Source organism: Bidens hawaiensis, unplaced genomic scaffold (assembly GCF_021521415.1).
Source record: "Bidens hawaiensis isolate Kalapana, Puna unplaced genomic scaffold, B.hawaiensis_p1.1 tig00026819_1, whole genome shotgun sequence".
Taxonomy (NCBI): domain Eukaryota; kingdom Viridiplantae; phylum Streptophyta; class Magnoliopsida; order Asterales; family Asteraceae; genus Bidens; species Bidens hawaiensis.
In genome coordinates this window covers 107,599-125,169 of record NW_027494311.1, presented here as the reverse complement: position 1 = coordinate 125,169, position 17,571 = coordinate 107,599, and the positions used below count along the sequence as shown (strand labels likewise).

General features: G+C 36.8%; 1 pseudogene across 1 annotated transcript; it reads left to right on the top strand.

The window, feature by feature from the left end:
• Positions 1-4,769: 4,769 nt before the first annotated feature.
• LOC143574018 (geraniol 8-hydroxylase-like) lies at positions 4,770-7,127 on the top strand (annotated as a pseudogene). The gene is made up of 2 exons (XR_013142516.1): positions 4,770-6,206; positions 6,288-7,127. The product of XR_013142516.1 is annotated as a geraniol 8-hydroxylase-like (transcript).
• The last annotated feature ends 10,444 nt before the right edge of the window (positions 7,128-17,571 follow it).

Sequence of the window (17,571 nt, the reverse complement as noted above, 5' to 3'; positions counted from 1 at the left end):
CTAAGCAACCATACACAATACGTCATGGATTATATGCTGTTAACGGGTTAAAAGGAAAAGAAGAATATATTAAATTAACAATTAATAGGAGTGAGATGGAGTTAAAAGGATTAAACTATTTACTTTGGGTGAGATGGAGTGAAAGAGAGAAAAATAAGTGATGTTGTGTTTATATGGAGTTAAGAGGGGTTATAGTATACCCAATGACCGTCTAATAGTTGGTTTCCTTATTAATTTCTTCCATAATATGGGATGGGATAATATAGTTTTTTTTATAACTTTAAAATGTGTCAAGTGGCATAAGATGGTCTAATTAGATGCTGACACCACCATATTTTTATTTATTATGTTAAGGATTACTTATAAAGAATACAAAATTGTTGAAATGATAATAACCGAGTACTTATTCTTTAAGCTAAAGTTCTTTTATTTTGTTATTTAAATAATAATAACAATGATAATAATAAGTAAACTGAGTATTTCATTTTCTTATACATGGAAGAATAATATGTACTCTCACATGTCTATGGAAATACTCTCATTCTTAAAGTCTTAAAATTTAAAAATTACAATTTACAACAACATACATTTATTATTGACATTTATTACTAATTACTAATTAATTAACTCATAATAATATGAAAAACATATTTAAAGAAATGTTCAATTACCATTTAACAATTTTAATTATTCTTTTTTTAAATAAGGAATAAAGTTTTAATGATTGAGATCAAACTTGGCAAGTGGCATAACCATGGTAAAATTAGATGCCAAGTGGCACAAATATGTTTTTGTTTATTATAATAGTAGACAACAAGTAGAAATTACATTTATGCTCTTACATGTTTGCCTGTTTGGTACATTCAAATATTTAACTGAGTTTTTTGATGACAGCTAGTTAAAAGGACGAAAATCAAACAAACATGTCATATAAATGACATCGTTTGCAATTAAACTTTTTAAATGATTTGATCCATAAATCGCATATACATATGTTTGAAGACAAAATTTGTAATATGAAAATTATGTGGTATAATTGCAACAAACTGAAAGTTGAGTAACCTGATTGAGATAAAACAAAATATAAGTGAATTAATTGGAAAAAACTTAAAACTTGGTTACTATTTTATAATGTTTTCGCTAATGATAACTGCTCTAATTATTACTACACATATTAGTTGCATCATTTGTCAGTAATATAATCTGAATAATTTTATTTAATACAAGTGTGGTTAACTATATTTATTCTCTCTCGTCTCTTTCTCGATATGACATTAGTTTATTTTGTATTTTACTGATGTGGTTTGAAAATTATGAACTTTTATTTTCCAATGGTTGAATAAGTTTTTTTTACTAACTCAATTCCAAATAGCGGGTCAAGGTTGAGGGGCCGAAAAGAAGCACTAGGTCAACATAGACTAGTGACAAAAAATATAATATAATAATAGTACTAATTTGAATTTCATGTTTTGAAGGGTGGCCAACAAGTCACTAACAATCTTCCATTAGCTTGTTAATCAAGTAATCATTTATCGGCTATGTTGAGATGAAGAAACATTGAAATCAAGGACACCAACTCTAGATAACTGATTAGACGATTAGCTAATTAAATTAACCCATCGACCCTGCATAGAGTCAGTTAGGGGAGAGGGGGGGGGGGGTATCAGATGTCTCAAATAAGTCATTATATCTGATCTAATATATTATGTACTATTAATACAGATGGTTGAAATAAGAGAAGTGGGAAAAATAGTTTTTGAACTTGTAACACTTTAGAACAACCAATTACTTACTTATTAGGTATGGATATGAAGTTCACTTTAGTTCGCATTGGCTCGCTTTGATAGTTATTGATGGTAGGTTTCTTGTTCTTCATATGTGTACAACCGGAAATCAAACTGGACCGGTTCGTTTCAAAAACCGGTTCTAAACCGAACCAAACTGGCGGTTCGTATAGCAGTTTTTGGGTAAAACCGAACCGAACTACTCTGGATCAGTTCGAGTAGTTCTATGTTTAAGCCGGTTTCTAAATTGAACCGGTTTGGGTCAAACTGGTTTCAAGCATATAAAAACCAAACCGGTTCGGTTTGTGAAAAAACTGTTTTTGTACACCTCTATTTCATACGTCATTGTAAACTTTTTCAGAACAGGCCTCCTTTAAAAACTTTTTTTGTAACGTTAACCCACGGCCCACTTCTCAATTTTTATACGGTCTGACACTGGCCCATCATATTGCTTAGCTGTGGATCATGGACCAACTTGTATGGCCCATATTTAGTTAATGTTGCTAACTGGCTATCAGTCTATCACCATTAAGATTCCACTATGCCCCCGATCTTTAAGGACGCATTCGTTTCACAGAATTCGTAGGAATTCAAAAGAATTGGAATTAAAATCCCATGACATGGCGTGTTCGTTTCGTTGAAATTGAAATCTTAATTCCATTTTGATGTGTTTGGTTAATTGGAATTGGAATTGGATTCCTTTAAATACAAGGATTTCAAATCCTTACAAAATGTGAAGGAATTCAAGGAAATTCATTGGAATCTTATCTCGAAGTTGTTTTTTTAACGAGGACAACGAATAAAACATTTTAGTTTTTTTAGTTTTTTTGTTTTAAATTTATATTTTGAGTTATGAATTTTTTATTATTATTTTTGAATATTTTTTTGAGGGGTTTTTAATTTCAATAGAAAACCCATAAAATAAATTCAAAAAAAAAAATCATAACTCAAAATATAAATAAAAAACAAAAAATCTAAAAAACTAAAATGTTTTCGCTGTTATCATTGTTAAAAAAAACCTCTTTCATTCCTATTCATTTGTCAAACGAACACATTAATATTGTATTTGGATTTCAATTCCCGTCAATTCCAATTCCTATTGGAATGTTCAGATTCCAAATCCAATTCTTTCAAATTCCAATCCTATGCAAATTCCAATTCCAATTCAATTCCATTCCGTGAAACGAACGCGCAAGTGAATTTATTAACTTCAAATCAAGACTCCAATGATCCAATATGTGTACGAGAATATGTTTGTTACTTGTTATATCGATGGATTAATATAGACCGTGTCCTTTTTTTACTCGTTTTCTAGACCATGTCGCTTTGAGAGAGAATATGGACCCATTTTTAGTATTCAGATCGGAAGTAAGCTTCATGTTGTGGTGAACTCCACGGACCTAGTAAAGGTCGTGGCTCATGACATGGACCAGACCTTTGCTAACGGCCGCAAAGCTCCAATAGCAGCGTCATTGATCACTTATGGTGGTTCGGAGATCCTGTGGAGCAACAAGAAAAGCCATGTGATGAGTAACACAAATCTAAACGCTTCTTAGAGTTTGGACTTGACTCTTCAATGAGGTTGATCTTAGCCTCTTAAATACGTTTAGCATTTAGTTTATATGAATCATTGTTTTAGTAGCTGTTGTGAAGTGATATTAACACAACCCAAGCATTAATAGAATTAGACGATTAGATATGGATAAACTGAAGGTTTACAATTTGATATAAACCAAACCGTTTACACAATCATGAATAATCAAGAATTACAAGAATAGATGAGAAATTAGGCTAAAATCTAAGATGAGAGAAGAACCACCATTTACTAAACATTCATCATATTCGTAATCCCATTCTCTGGTTCTCGCCTCTTTCATATCATGCGTGTTTCTTTCACTGAGCCCCAATTCCATTCATTCTGTGTTGGGCCTTGAACTGGGCTTGATGGTTTGTGGCTATAAGATTTATAACAGGAGCGAACTCGTGTTACATATAACTTTGTTCGTCAGCTCAAAGTGTTTGCATGCTGAACGAATCACAAAACATATATGATATATCTCATCATAAGAGTCATTGCAGCTAAAGGAATTAGAGTGTATTATAAAGAAGATAGAAACCCTGAGTCATTGTACATCTCAGATGTTACAAAGTACGATACATGTCTAGTAATTTTAGGTTGTCAATGTTGTTTACACAAGTCCAAAATGTAAATTATATGTTTCAAGACAATTCTTGCTTTTTTGAATTGTAATCAGACTGAAATGCATGCAGAATAATAAATTTTCATTTTGTTAGTTGTATATTTAGACACGCTACATATTATGCATTTATCATATGCATATCTTATTATTTCGTGGACCATTTGTTTTGATGGAGCCAAGTCCATTTTAAATCATTTTTCGTTATTTTTTAGGTGCCGAGTGGCCGATTACAAATGAGATGATAGATTGATATGAATGTATTCAAGAAGAAAAGTCATCCATAAATTTATGAATAGTGAAAATAATTTAATACGTACTCCGGGATTAGGTTGGCATTCATGAGCCTTCAGAGCCGTAGCGGCGTAGCCCACAGATTTAAACGGCTATTTTCTTATTTATTTTTGTTCAAAGTTTATTGGCTTTTGTAAATTTTTATATTATTTTTTTTCATTAGATTGATTTACTCACCATGTCAAGGTAAATCAGTTTAATTTCGATACTTAAGTTTATTTTTTTGGTTTCATGCGAACATTTATGTGACTATAGACCCGAATTTATTATTTTATAAATTTTTAATACTAAATGAATGAATGATACATATAAGTTCTTCATGTTTTGTTTTCTTTATAATATTAAAAAATGATATATCATATTCAGAACCTGTTTTTATATTAACAAATTGGATTGTGGTACTTGGAGTGTATAAGATGGGTAGGCTGATTATTCAAAATAAAAATAAAAAAAATTCAAACTTAGATCAATTATTGTGATGGTTTTTCTTCGATTCACATCAATAATTTCGTCAAGACATCGATAGTTTTGTTTTCCTGTCATCAGTTATACAGTTATGTTGCAATTGGTCTTCTGGATAATGGCATGGGGCGATTGTTATGGTTTCAAATTCTTAAGTTCTTAGGTTCGAAACCTATCTTAAGAGGTTTCTCCATAGTGGTAGGTTTCCTCGATGGTTTTCCTGAGTGAGTCATACGTAGAGCGTCAAAATCAGCATAGACGGTTGACATCTCGTTTTAGGAAAGTATACTCAAGTATTATGTGTAGTTTGAGTCGTTATCTTATGGTCTCAAGAAAAAAATCATATTTTTTTTATTCTATATGTTTGAATTTTTAAATAACCATACTTCAAAGTTTAATGCCGTAAGCTAGTGGCAAGTCCATGGTCCTAACTGGCTAATTCAACCATAAATATATAAACAGGCAGCTAACATATCATTTGTAACAAAAATGATATCAGTATTTGGATACAACATTTATCTCCAAATGATCACCTACTGGTCATGGTGGTGGGAAGTCGAAAGCGAGCGAGACAATCTCGCTCGCATAATTCTCACCATTTCTGTTCCGACGCTAGTATTTCTATGGTACAAATTGTTATTCTTCTATACAACAAAGGGCGCAACTTCCTTACCGCCAGGTCCTTATGGCTTACCAATCCTAGGCTACCTGCCGTTTCTCGGCTCCAACTTACATGAAATATTCACCGAGATGGCTCACAAATACGGACCCATTTTTAGTATTCAGCTTGGAAGTAAGCTTCATGTTGTGGTGAACTCCACGGACCTAGTAAGTGTCGTGGCTCATGATCTGGACCACACCTTTGCAAACCGCAGCACTCCGATAACAGCATCATTGCTCACTTATGGTGGGCTTGATATCGCTTGGACCGAAAACAAGACACATTGGCGTAACATGCGTAAGCTTTTAGTTCACAATTTGATGAACAACAAAATTCTAAACGCTTGTAAGAGTTTTAGCGCATGAAGTGAGAAAGACAGTGAACGAAGTTTATACTAAAATAGGGGAAAAGGTCGATATTAATAAAATCGCTTTCAACACGGAGCTTAATGTTGTGACAAGCATGCTATGGGGTTGTAGCAAATCTAACTATATTGGAGATGGGTTCCGTGAAGTTGAATTTAAAATTGTTGAGTTACTAGGAGCACCTAACATTTCAGATTTTCTTCCATGGTTAGCGCGGTTTGATCTACAAAAAAGGCGACGGGATATGGAGAGGCAAGTCGAATATGTTGATCAGATTTTCGAAAACATTATAGAACATAGAATCAAAGACAACTCTAGCAAACTCGATGGGGCGGTTGAAGAAGATGTAAGGAAGGATTTTCTTCAGATACTACTAGAGCTTAAAGATCAGAAAGACATTGATACTTCATTTGACATAATTCTAATTAAGGCTCTACTGATGGTACGTTTTTTTTACTTATTATTGTTCTTTCTAGCACAAGATATATATACTAATAAATAAAATTAAACTTTGATAAACCAGGACGTAATAGTCGCCGCAACAGACACAACATCGACAATGGTGGAATGGGTGATGGCGGAAATTTTGAATAATCCAAGTGTAATGAGGAAGGTTCAAGATGAATTAACCGAGGTTTTTGGTATGAACAATATTGTTGAAGAATCACATTTGCATAAATTAACATATTTGGATGCAGTGGTCAAGGAGACATTCAGATTACACCCTCCGCTTCCTCTTCTAATCCAGAGATGCCCGGATGAATCTTGCAAGGTGGGAGTCTACACAATCCCAAAAAACACAATCGTGTATATTAATGCATGGGCTATCCATCGCGATCCCAACAACTGGCCAAACCCATTGGAGTTCAAACCCGAGAGGTTTTTAAAGGGAAAATGGGATTACAATGGAAATAATTTGAAGTTTTTGCCCTTTGGATCCGGACGAAGAATATGCCCGGGAATCCCCCTAGGTGACAAGATGTTAATGTATATGTTGGCTTCACTTTTGCATTCTTTTGAGTGGAACTTGTCTAAAGATGATGATTTTGAGCTTAGTGACGAGTTTGGGCTTGTGACAAAGAAAAGGAAACCATTAGTAGCCACACCTTCTCAAAGGTTATCGGATGCAACCCTTTATTTGAGATAAATAAATATATACGTGTGTGTGTTCGTAGGAGATACTTTGCTTATGTGGCTTTCCATTTCGCAAATGTATCGTTTATAATGTGATGTTAATAAAATACTAAAGTATTGGAATTTGTTATCACGGTCATACAAATGGGTATCACAGTCACAAAGACGGAATATTACCAACGATGAAATTCCATCGGAATTTCATATAGACTTCCGACAACCGGTTCTGTTAAAATTAACAAAAAAAGATGTCAACAGATCAATTAACTTTCGTCGGTTTGGTGGGAACGCTTGCCCATTAAATATCCTTGAGTAATTCATCAATAATTGTTTTTTATAAAACTAACTACTTTTTATCCCCCGTATTACGGGGGTTTTGTTTTTTTTTTGTGTCTAATATTCATTTTTTTGCATTTTTATTTTATGTATTATAAAAAAGTTAATAATGTACTTAGAGTTTGATGATGAAATAGTTTCACAAATAAATGACATGTTATTTTTTTTTACTATAAAATTGTTTCTTATTATAAATAATATATCTTTTTATAAAAAATTGGATATTGATATTTAACATATCCCTACTTTATAAGATCTGCATATCAAATACTTGGTGAAATTTATTTTTAAAACAGTGAGATTTTATAACTCGTTTAAGGTTATTTAGGTATGGTGAGACCCATACCGTGAATTCGGGTCAAATGCACTTGAAGTCGTTATTTACAAATAAAACAATATGGTGGCTTGAGTAAATGTAAGAAACAATCATAAAGCTTTTAAATGTTTCGTTTATTTACGGGGATTGTTTTATATTATTTGTTTCTAATATATGTTTTGAATTTTTATTTTTTCTATTCTATAAAATTAATAATATACTTATGCTTTGATGATAAATTGTTTCACAAATAAATGAGATGTTATAACCCGGTTTAAAAACTATATGGTTTGATGAGCTTCAAGACCCGTTTATTTTTTTTACTATAAAATTGTTTTTTATTTATAAATAATATATATCTTTTTTTAAATATATCAGATATTAATTTTTAATATATCCCTACTTTGTAGGATTTTTATATCAAATATTTGGTGAGATTAATTTTTAATTTAATGAGATGTTATAACCCGTTTAAGAAATATATGGGTTTGATTACACCCATATCTATGAATTCGGGTCAAATGCATGAGAAGCCTCTATTTAAAAATCAAGGAAATCTGGTGACTCCAAAAAAAGGGGAACGACCGCATAGCGACACGTAGGATTTTTATATTTTCGTTTATATATATTATAGATTTTGAAAAAAACAACACACACAGATAAAAAGAAGAAAAAAAAACCAATATATAACCCAAAAATTCAACATACTTGAATTTTGCTCTCAAAATCTGCCATCATCGGAAGCTCTGTCGGCATCCACCAGAAAATGATGGACCACTTCATTCATTGCTCTTTAGAGTTACCTCAATTCACATCATAGAGTTGGGAGTGTACAAATTGAGTACGTGGGCTGATTATTTATCTCAATTATTGTGATGGTTTTTCTTCTTGTAGGGCTACTAATGTAGCCATGACATGATTAATTTGTGTGTTTTCCTATCATCAGTTATTGTCGCACGGAGAGAAAATCTTTCTAAAAACCTGTTGGGTGCAGATTTTTATCCTCAGAATTGAGCTTAACTTAGGAATGTTGACTCAGGCAGTTATTCTGAGGAAGATACGTTGACTAATTCAATTGTCCTATATTATCTAACTGTTTCACAGATAAGAACACGTGTTAAATGTGTTCATGAGAACGTGGATTGTAATGGAATATAACTTGAACTTCGTCAACTAACAACGTGGAAGCTAACGGCTTGTTGAAGAAGTAGTATAGGGTTTCCGGATATTTCGGGATAACAGTTGTAATCTTTTGTTATATATTGAGCTGATAATATCAATAGGACACACACACTTTTCACGATCTGGCTTACTAGCAATCACTGTAACACTTAGCTTTCGATATTCTATCAGCTCCAACCTCTGTAATCACCCGTTTTTTTATATTAATAAACTTGACGGTGATAGTTTTCACCGTCCGGGGGTTTTTTGTGCCGGAGATTATAATATTCACGCGTAATTCGACAAAAAGTTAAGCTCATAATCTTTAACCGAAGGTATTCGACTAAAGATTAAGTTGTAAACTCTTGACCGAATCGAAGACTATTATATTCAAGGGTTTTTTCTCTCGTGATCATATCCTCGTGTTCAATCTTTTTACTATTTAGCACCTAGCCTCACGCACTAATTTGATCAAAAGTTCGTTTGTTAATTTTTGACCGAAACAATTTGGCGCCCACCGTGGGGCAAACGGTGCTTTGATCAATATTCATTCTCAAACGAAACCCTACTCTCAATATCCACAACATGTCTTCACAACCCAAGATTGTCTCTTCTTCTGCCGCAGTCTCGGAATCCTCTGGGAGGCCTCCCATGCCTCCTCCTCCTGCTGGTGTTATCCCGAAGAAGCCTGACAATGCTCAGAAGAAAACTGCAACTCCTGTGTTCTCGGGATCGAAACCATCTTCCCAGGACCCCATCATGGTGTCCAACAACGACCTTCTGTCTCTGTACAGACGATTACAGGAACAGATGGATCGCCAGAACAAGACCAACCAGATGCTCGTGAGGGAACTGGAAGATTTCAAGAAAGCCAAGAAGTCGGCGGAAGAATTCACACCACTAATCCCGAGATCTTTGGATTTCACTCCTCCAGGATCCTCAGTATTGGTGCATCCAGAGCCAACCACGGCGTACAACTCTGGACCCCCGTCTTTCCAGCATTTGGGGACTGCGGGATTGCAGTTATCCGGATCTCAAGGATACCCGTATTCGTCATTTGCTGGGCCTTTTCAACATACAGGATCCTCAGGATTGTCGCAGCCGGGAGGACCCTCCAGATTGTTCCAACAGTCTGGATCCTCAAGATTATTCCAGCAGTCTGGATCCTCAGGATTGTCCCATTAGTCTGGATCCTCAAGATTATTCCATCAGACTGATCCTTATCAGCAGGCGGTATCTTCAGGATCAGCTCAAGCTCAGCAGCCCTCAGGATTCTCTGATGTGCACCAGGGAGACTTTATCCCGATGCAGGCTAACACTCCGACTGCTCCGCTTACCTACCCTGGGAATACTATGTTTGGGAATACAAGCTACCACGCCCAGACCGTTCCTCAAAATGTTAATCAGAGTAACTCTTTCAATACGATTCCATTTAATGCTAATCAAGGATTTTTGCAGGATGCAGGCATAAGTCCGGGCTTAGCGTGAGAATTGCAGAAACTTAAGGACATGATATCGAACGTCCCCAGCGTGATCCGTCCCATAGCTGAAGTTCCCACTGATAGTCACAGGATATCCTGGTTTGTGCCATCAATTAGCGACGTACAGATCCCGAAACGGTTTCAAACTCCAAATATGAAGCTGTATGATGGCTCAACGGATCCTGAGGAACACGTCGCACAATATAAGGAACGTATGGAGATCAATCCAATCCCTATGGAAATCAAAGAAGCATGTCTTTGCAAAGGGTTCAGATCTACCTTAACCGGAGCAGCCATGAAATGGCTACTGAGTATTCCTCCTAACACTATCAATTCTTTTTCTCATTTAGTTAACATGTTTAATAACCAGTTTTCTTGCAGTAGAACTTTTGAGAAAATGACAGGTGATCTCTATAGGGTTACCCAAAATCCTGGGGAATCCTTAAGAGATTTTATTACCAGGTTTAGTAAGGAGTCGTTGGAAATCCTGAATCTGAACCCAACTTCAGCAGTGGAAGCTTTCAAGTTGGGGGTTAGAAAAAGACTCATCTTTTTATGATGATCTTGTTATGACTCCATGCAGGTCATTAGACGAAGCAAGAAGCAGAGCCCTGAGGTTTATCAGGCTAGTAGATGACAAGAAAAACTCTAAAGTTGATATCCCGAAGTATGACCAGACGAACAGGAAATTCGAATCCCCAGGAAAATCATACCGAGCAAAGCCTTACCATAAGCCTGATAACCCCAGGATTAACGCAGTAGATGAGGAAAATGATGAAGAATATCCTAATATTTCTGAATATTGTTTTTCTGTTGATATTGGGGGATTAATGTGTGCTATGCAGGATTTAGGTGAGAAAGCCAGGTGGCCAAGAAAAACGGAGAGACCAGGAGCCTGGAAAGACAAATCCAAATGGTGTGCCTTCCACGAAGACTTTGGGCACTTGACTGATGATTGCATTGCACTCAAAAGGGAGATCAGCTATCTTCTCAGCAAGGGCCATCTGAAAGAGCTACTTGGCAAGAAGAAGGGAAGAGAGCAGGATCCCGAGAAAATTCCTGAAAAGCCGACTCCTCCACCAACAGATGCAAGAACAATCATGTTCATATCCGGATGATCCGACATCTGTGGAACCTCTTATTCTGCTGTGAAAAGAAATGCTGACCAAAGAAAGTTAGAAGTGGCTGACAGACCAACAAAGACATCTATTCTCACTAATGAGAGGATTATATCCTTTGATGAAAGCGATAGAGTCGATGTTCAAGATCCTCATCATGATAGTTTGGTAATAACTTTATATGTAGCTAACCATTATGTTCGCAGGATCCTCATAGATGGCGGGAGCTCTGTCAACATTATTCAATTAGACGTGCTGAAAAAGATGAATATTCCTGAGGATGAGATCGTCCCCAGTTCCTCAGTATTGGTTGGATTCAGTGGAGAAACTAAGAACACTATTGGGGAGATTTAAGCTCCCAATATATGTCGAAGGGGGTAAATATAATGCAAAAATTTTGTGTTATTGACTATTTATCTTGTTGCAATATTATATTAGGCAGGCCCTGGATACACGAGATGAAAGTAGTTCCCTCCACTTATCACCAATGTGTGAAACTCCCAAGCCCGTGGGGAGTTATCAAAATCATCAGTGACCAACAAGACGCAAAGAATTGCTACACGTCTTCCATGAAGTGTACTGCCAAACCCCAGCAGGCGTAGCAATTATAGAAGCCAGCACGAGGCGTGATGGAGGCCAGGGAAAAAGAAATTAAAGAAGTACCTCTTAACCCCGAGGATCTTGAAGTCAAAGTGCTGATAGGAACTAGCATTCCTGAGGATATTGAGTCAAAATTGCTCGATTTCCTCAAATCACGGCTGTCAACATTTGCATGGAAACATGAAGATATGACAGGTATTTCCAAAGATATTATAACACATAAACTTGGAATCGATAATTCTTTCATTCCAATCCATCAAAAAAGAAGAAAATTTGCACCTGAAAGAAACACAATTATTCAAGAAGAAGTAGAAAGACTCTTGAAGGCAAAAATGATTAGGGAAGTTCAATATTCCTGATGGTTAGCAAATGTAGTGGTTGTACAGAAAAAGAATGGCAAATGAAGAGTTTGTGTAGATTTCACAGACTTGAATAAGGCTTGTCCTAAAGATCCATTCCCTCTACCACACATCGATTCAATGGTGGATGCTACAGCCGGCCACAAGATGCTGACATTTATGGACGCATCCTCAGGATTTCAGCAAATCCAGATGGAGCCCTCAGATCAAGAAGATACGGCCTTCATGACTCCCACAGGGATTTCTTGTTATATTGCTATGCCCTTTGGACTTAGAAATGCAGGTGCAACCTATCAGAGGTTAGTTAACATGATGTTCAAAGAGCAACTAGGGGACACGATGGAGGTCTATATTGATGATATGGTGGTGAAGTTTAAGAAAGCTGAAGATCACCTTCAAGATCTCAAGACAACATTTGATATTCTCGACAAATACAACATGAAGCTGAATCCCTCGAAATGCCATTTCGGAGTGAAGGCTGGCAAATTCTTGGGATACATGGTTACCAAAAGGGGGATAGAGGCGAGTCCAGAACATATATAAGCTATCCTGAACCTGAAGTCCCCAGAATCAGTCAAGGATGTTCAAAGGCTAACTGGCAGGATAGCAGCGCTCAACAGATTCATATCCAAATCCTCAGAAAAATGCAAAGAATTTTATGATATCCTGAAGAAAAACAAAAGGTTCGAGTGGACCAGTAAGCATGAGGAAGCTTTAGCATCTTTAAAAGCTTATCTTTCTTCTGCTCCTCTACTGGTAAAACCCGAGGAAGGTGAATCTCTATCTCTATATCTTGCTGTATCAAATAATGCTATAAGTGCAGTTTTGGCTAAGGATCTCGAAGGTCAGCAACACCCCATATATTAAGTAAGTAAAAGTCTTTTGGATGCTGAAACCAGGTATTCTTATCTTAAGAAATTAATTTTAGCCCTTATTATGGCATCTACTAAACTTAGACATTATTTTGAAACTCACCCTATATGTGTTAAAACTAACTATCATATTAAGTCTGTTTTGAGAAAACCAGAAATGTCAGGTAGAATGGCAAAATGGGCAGTAAAGCTAAGTGCATATGATATAACATATGAACCTAGGACTGCTATCAAATCCCAGGCATTAGCAGACTTTGTGGCTGATTTCACCAGTGAACTTAAAGAAAAGGCAGACTTGGAAGTCCAACAACTTGAAGAAACCGAAGATAAGTGGACTCTATACACTGATGGTGCTTCAAATGTTAGAGGAACAGGTCTCGGGATTCTGTTGAAATCACCACAGGGAGACATTATATCTCAATCCATATCCTGCGGATTTCAAGCCACAAATAATGAGGCAGAATATGAAGCTTTGATAGCAGGATTACAACTAGCAATCGACATGAAAATCAGGTTTATTCAAGTACATGTTGATTCATTGTTATTAACTAATCATTTTAATGGTTCATATACTGTTAGAGGAGAAAGACTAATGAAATATCTAGAGCTAGTAAAAAAAACTAGCAAAGTGTTTCGAAATGTTCGATATTTCGCAGGTACCTAGGGAAGAGAATGTAAAAGTAGACGCCCTAGCATATTTAGCTTCATCCTTCAGGATACCAGAAGGTGTCAAGATCCCTATCATACATATCCTAAGCCTAGAAATAGAAGAACAAGGTGTCAACGAAATATCAGAAGATGGTAGAGATATTGGAGTCACGAATACTGAGGATAATGAAAGTTCTTGGATTATCCCAATCAAGGAATATATTCAAGATGGAATTATCCCCAAGGATGAAAACCCAAGAGCTTTTCGCACAAAGGTAACCCCATATACTATAATGAATGATATATTATACAAAAAATCTCTTGCAGGACCATATCTTAGGTGCTTGGAGAAGGCAGAAGCTCAATAAGTTCTTCAAGATATCCACGATGGAGATTGTGGGAATCACACTGGGGGCAGAGCTCTATTCTCCAAAATCTTGAGAACGGGGTATTTCTGGCCAACGATGAAGAGGGATGCTATGAATTATTCTCAGAAATGTGATGCATGCCAGAGACATAGCAACATTTTGCACCAGCCAGCAGAACCATTATATCATGTTATATCCCCTTGGCCTTTCATGAAGTGGGGGATGGATATCGTTGGGAAATTACCAAGAGCCCCAGGAGTAAAAGTCTTTATGCCGGCTATGACAGATTATTTCTCGAAGTGGATCGAAGCGGAAGCCTTTGTTCAAGTCAGAGAAAAAGAAGTCATCTCATTCATTAAGCGCAATATCCTGACCAGATTTGGGATTCCAGCAGAGATAGTGTGTGACAATGGCTCACAATTCATCGGCAAGAGAACAACCAACTTCTGTGCCAGTTGGGGAATCAAGATGATTACATCAACACCTATCCACCCTCAGGCTAATGGACAGGACGAATCAAGCAACAAAATCATCATCAATAACCTGAATAAAAAGTTGGGGTCTAAGAAAGGAAAATGGGCCGAGGAACTTCCTTTCGTTCTTTGGGCAGATAGAACCACTTCGAAGAATGCTACTGGTCAGACTCCTTTCTCATTAGTGTTTGGAGCCGAAGCAGTTATCCCCACAGAGATGGTTATCCCAACGGCCAGAGTCACTCATCAAAATCCCGAAGATAACACTCGAAGCCTACTTGAAGATCTAGATGCGGTAGAAGAACTCCGGGATTTGGCAAAGATCAGAATGGCTACTTATTAACAGAAGATAGCAAAGTCCTACAACAAGAATATCAGAGTTCGAAGGTTTCAAGAAGGGAATTTGGTTCTCTGTAAAGCTTTTCAGAATACTACCAATCCTACGGATGGCAAGCTCGCGCCAAAGTGGGAAGGTCCCTACCTGATTGATTCAGAAGCAGGAAAGGGGGCATAAAATTATCTACTTTGGATGGTGACCTACTACCAAGGGCTTGGAATACTATTCATCTCAAAAAATATTTCATGTAAGATTTCTATCCCGAGGATAACTGTTATACTGAATAGTTAAGGTATGTACTCAAACTTAATCTTTTATTCATTTATTATTATTATTTTTCTTCAAACAAGATACTGACTTAAGCATCGGAGGGGTGTTAGCAAGGCTAACACCCACCCCTCACTTAGAGTTGACTGTTTTGTAGATTAACTTGGGCCTTCGTCGCCAGTTTCTGAGGGCCTCGTGGCCTGATTATCCTTAAGGTATAAGGGGTTTTCACTTCTTCTAAGGCTTAAGGGATCTTCATCTCTTCTTAAGTCGCCTGTAGAGCACGTAAATTCAGCCTTAGTTTGAGAGGCGGGGCCAGCACATGAAATATAGTGACTTGTTACCTCGTTATCCTCGGCTAATGGTTTGGATCTTGAGGTTCAAGGGATCTTCATCTCTTCTCAAGACGCCTGTAGCGCATGATTTATTCGGCCTTAGTTTGAGAGGCGGGGCCAGCACATGAAATATAGTGACTTGTTACCTCGTTATCCTCGGCTAATGGTTTGAATCATAAGTTTAAGGTAGACGTACCATAATATAAGGTTAAAGAGATTTACATCTCTTCTAAAGGGCCTTGACGCCAGTTCATTCTAAAGGTTTAAGAGATTTACATCTCTTCTAAAGGGCCTTGTCGCCAGAATTTATAAGAATATTTTCAGAATAATGCTAATGTTACAATGATATTGTTATGATTTACTATTTGCAAATATTTCATCTTTCATATTATTTAAAGCTTATGACTTGATATTGGTTTACTGGTAAAACTTAAACTATTACTAAGAGATTTTTCATGAAACTTAGTTTTTTTTTAAACGGAAAAAAATGAAAGCATGCCAATATAAGTCATAAAAAGTTATACTAATACTATTATGCAGAAAAAAGATAGTCTGGGTTTCACTCAAAACAGAGCCCATCCACCCGAACTATCATAATTGTTTTTAGTTCAGAAAGTAAAAGACAGTTTGGGCTTCATCCTGAACCAGGATCCCTCCACCCAAACCATTATCCTAAGCATACTACATTATCCATACACAACCAAAATAGAAATTGTTCGGAACAACCATTCAAAACACATAAAAACAACCTGGAAACCAGGTTCAAGCCTTTCCACCCTCGGCATCATCACCTTCCTTCTTCTCCAAATCCATCACCTCCCCAACCTTAGTCTCCTTCGCAGTCTCACTAGCTTCAGCATCCTTAACCACCTCAGAAGTCCCAACCATCTCATCCTCTTCAAGCTTCTCCCCCCTTAGCATCTTGAGCTTTTTCTTCCAAGCTACGGAATTCCAAGACTCCATCACATGACCCTTTGCTTGCACTTCCTCGGACATCTTGATCATCGACTCCAGAATGCTGGCGGTTGCACACTTCTTAGCATCCTCAAGAAACTCAGCTTTCTCTGACTCAAATGAGGCTTTGAGATCCGAAATCTCCTTGTTCTTCTTTTTGAGCAGCTTGTCCTTTGTGTCAACAGCTTGCAGGAGGTCGGCGAGCTTGGCTTCAGCCTCTCTCTTGGACAATTCAGCATCTTGGGATATCTGATGGTAACTTTCGGCTTTCTGTTATCCCCAAATTAATATTAGTTTTTCTGCAGATTACTATTTTCAGGATAAGCAAAAATTACTTACTTTTCCAAGAAAGTTAGCAAGAGCTTGAAGCTTCTCTACAGCATCGGAGGTGGTCATATCAGCAAAGGGCTCTGTTTCAGCTGAACTGGTGGCTTTCCTCTTCTTTTGTGCAGCATTTTTTTGGCGAGTAGTTGGAATTCTCACCGAAGGGGAAAGTGTCTTGGGGTGTTCTTGCTTCACCACAGGCATATCCTCAATGAGATCATCCAAATCAACTAAACAAAAAGACTTTGGCTTCGGCATTCCTACACAACAATTTATCAAGTTACTTTCAAGATAACAAAACCCCTAGAAAACCAAAAATCCCTAAAACACTTACCAGAGGTCATACTCTCAGCAGGTTTCTCAGCAATCACACTCGTTTCTCCTATTTCTTCCTCTAACCAAAACTCTCTTTCCTCTGCAGGAATTATGAACAACTCTTTGAGCCTGTTGTTTGTATCCTTCCTAAGCTTTATCAAATCCTCAAATACCACTGTCAAAAAAACAAACCATTTTAGAATAAATCGTTTACAAAAAGAAGTTTTATCCTACAGATTTCCTACCCTTATGAACCCATTTGGTAGGAAAGTTCATCCCATCAGGAATAGAATCCCGGCGAACTAAAAAGAAGTATTTTTTCCAATCAGGGTCGCTACCGGACACCTTGGGAATCATATAAACACGGCTGGACTTGGATTGAAGATAATAGCGAAAGGATCCGTGGGTT